The sequence below is a fragment of the Sorex fumeus genome, unplaced genomic scaffold (assembly GCF_029834395.1).
Source record: "Sorex fumeus unplaced genomic scaffold, SorFum_2.1 ptg000265l, whole genome shotgun sequence".
Taxonomy (NCBI): Eukaryota; Metazoa; Chordata; class Mammalia; order Eulipotyphla; family Soricidae; genus Sorex; species Sorex fumeus.
Window position 1 is genome coordinate 18295449 of NW_026606322.1, and position 3778 is coordinate 18299226.

Genomic DNA, 3778 nt, shown 5'->3' on the forward strand with positions numbered 1-3778 from the left:
GAGAAAGAATCCGGAGTTCCGCCTCATTCAACTAGTAAGAGGTGCCAGGGCATCTTCCCGGGCCTGTGCAGCTAACTAGATGCCCTGAGAACAGCTGATTTTCACCGTTGGTCTGCGGGGGACAGGAATTGAGGCACACCATGTGAAAACAAAGCTGTACCGCTCCGGGACTCCGGGCACTCTCTCCTCATTCACCATGTACCCACCCGGCCACATGAGAAAATGCTCTGCATCATTAATCATCTGGGAGATGCAGATCAAAGCCACAATGAGATATAATCTCACACCACAGAGACTGGCCCACATCCAAAAGAGCAAAAGCAACCAGTGCTGGCGCAGATGCAGTGAGAAAGGGATCCTCCATCACTGCTGGTGGAAATGCCGACTGGTTCAGCCCTTTTGGAAAACAGTATGGACAAGTCTCAAAAAATTAGAAATTGAGCTCTCATGTGACCCAGCAATACCACTCCTGGGAATATATCCCAGAGAGTCAAAAAAGTATAGTCAAAATGACATCTGCATTTGTTTGTTCATTGCAGCACTGTCTACAATAGCCAGAATCTGAAAAAAAACTGAGTGCCCAACAGTTCACCGGTTAAAGAAACTTTGATGTCTACACAATGGAGTACTATGTAGCTGTTAGAAAAGATGAAGTCATGAAATTTACATATAAGTGGTACTACATGGAAAGTATAATGCTAAGTGAAATGAGTCAGAAAGAGAAGGACAGACATAGAAATATTGCATTCATCTGGGGAACATAAAGTAACAAAATAGGAGACTAACAATCAAGAATAGCTGAGATAAGTACCAGGAGGTTTACTTCGTGGCTTGGAGGCCAGCCATGGCTAGGACTTCGATGACTGCTTCAGTCTCAGTAGAATTAAAGGCCTTCTTTAAATCAAGGAACGTTAGACAGAGCGGCATCTTGAACTCCCAAGAAACCTCAATGAGCTTGGTTATCATGTGGATATGGTCGATTATGCTGAATCCTTTGCGGAACCAGGCTTGCTCACATGGTTGTCCTTCATCTAGTGTTCTGCCAATCCTATACATGATGACTTGAGTGAACAGCTAATAGACAACAGACAACTGGCATATCAGGCGATAGTTGTCATTGTCGTGGATGTCTCCCTTCTTGTACAGTAGTACAGTCTTTGTGGTTTTCCATTGGAATGGAAACTTGAATTCAGCCAGGTAGCGTGTGAAGAGCCGAGCCAGTGTATTGATGAGTACTGATAGCAGATTCTTCAGCTGTTCAGTATGACCTTGTCTGGACTGTTCACTTCTTTACCGATGAAATGGCGTGTCGGATTACTGAAGGGAGAACGTTGGGAACGACATATCCATCCTACAAAATTTGGTATGTTGGCAGGTGGATGTGGCTATCGAAGAGATCTGAGTTGAAATCATGGACAATCTTCTCCATTGCCCTTCTGGAAGATGTGATAGATCCATAGGGCGTCGGAGGGCAGTCATCTTGGCCTTGTAGTTGGCGAAGGACAGCCGGGCATTGCTAATGCTTTTCTCAGCTTCTGTCTCATCTGTCAGCACTGCCGCTCTTCTCTGTTTGAGGTTTGCCTTTATCACTTCTCTGCACTGCTTTGTTAGCTTGTACGTTCGCTTGTGGTTGCCTGAGTCTTGTGCCAAGCCAAGTTGATGAATGAGCTCAAGAGTTTTCAAAGACAGCTGTGCTTTTGTGGTATCTCTCTCTCTCAGCATTACTCGCACAATCATGGAGGTGGTGAACCAGTCGATCGTATTCTCCGTCAATATTGTCAATGACCGCTTCTTCCCATGTTGTCGCAATAGTGCCAAAGAGCTCCCAGTTAGTGGTCGTTCTGGGAGTTTTCTTCTTAAACTTTGCAGCCCTTTCACCCTGCTCCATGAAGTAGAATTTTGCATGAAGGAGACAGTGGTTTGATCCCATTTGGAATTTTGGGACAATAGCGACATCGGTCAGGCAAAACCATCGATTGAATTTTTGAGTATGATGTGGCAAATTTCGTTGTGGAAATTACTGGGAAAACCCAGTAAGTAAATGGATCTCATTTAAATAATTTGCTTTAAAATTTAAAGCAAAGGAAAATGATCATGTCATAGCTATACAATTATTTTTTGTAATATATATTCAAAATGATTTCTTGTTACATGGTAATATATAGAACCATAGCTTCTACACACATGAACATCATATATAATACATATATTTCTGATGGATGATGCCCTGATATGTACCCATGAAGAATGTGCAGGAGAGCCACAGAATTTCAGTGTATAATCTATTTCATCTCCAACAAAAAAAATCTTTGCACAATAGATTTAGTTTGCTTGTATATTTTATACTTTGCTTGTATATTTACTTTGCTTCCATATTTTATATTTTTGTTATTTTTTTATTGGGTTTTGTTTTTTTGTTTTTTTTTTTTTTTTTTGTTTCGTTTTTGAGTCATAGCTGGAGGTGCTCAGGGCTTACTCCTGTCTCTGTGTCTAATGATCATACCTAGCAAGTTGGGAGGACATTATGGGGTCCCAGAGATTGAACTCAGGTCAGCCACATGCAAGGAAAGTGCCCACTTTTCTATGACTCAGGCCTCTGTTATTTTTGATTTAAATTTTTTGTTAAAGGACTTTTATTTATAATGTTATATATAGTTAAGTTTTAGACATGCAATACTGTACAGCAATCTCATCACCAGTGTCAACTCCCCTCCACCAATATTCCCAGGCCTCCCCATTCTCCACAGACTGACCTGTTGACAGGTACCTTTCTTCATTCCATTGTTAAAAGTTTGGGTCTCTTGATTTCAATGTTGTTTACTCTGTTGTTTTGATATTTAACTGTCATTCCATAACAAAAACTTTATTACTTAATCCCCAGACCTGAACTCTTGGCCCTTCTCATTCATCTCTTCTTCTGCTTCCTGTCATTCTTTCTTCCCTTCTCCCTATAGTCTGGGACCACAGGTAATCTTGAAATTCTCTCTGTAAATCATTGCTTTCCTTCATCCAGTTATTCTAAATACCACATCCTATATTTATCCTTCTTCTTCTGGCTTCCTTTATGTAATATCTTCCAGTTCCATCCATGTTGCAGCAAACTGCATGATTTATTTCATCATTCCTTACAGCTGTGTAATATTCCATTGTGTGTATATACCACATCTTCATAACAGACTTATCTGTTGTTGGACATTCAAGTTGATTAAAAATTTTAGCTCTTTGTATAGAGTTCTGCAATGAATAATGGTGTGCATAGATTCTTTTGAATAAATATTTTACTATCCTGGGGATAGATAATCAAAAATGGAATTGCTGAATCATATAGTAGTTCAACTCTGAGTTTACTGAATATAAAACTACTATTATGCATAGGGGTTGGACCAGACAACATTCCCAACAAGAGTGAATGAGGGTTCTTTTCTCAGCACATCCCTGCCAATAGAAATTGTTCCCAGTATTTTTGATATGTGCTATTCTCATTGGTGTAAGATGATATTGTTTGACAGCTTGATTTGGATTTCCCTAATAAGTGATAATGGGAATTTTTTATGTGCCTGTTGGTCATCCATTGGTCTTTCTCAGAGAAGTATCTGTTCATTTGTTCTCCCCATTTTTGATGGGGCTTTTAGATTTTTGTTGTAGCACTCTAGCACTGTCCTCCCATTGTTCATCGATTTTCTCCAGCGGGCCCAATAATGTCTCTGTTGTGAGACTGTGTGTGGCATATCGATTACATCATGGGTAGCTTGCCAGGCTTTGCCATGGGGGCGAGATA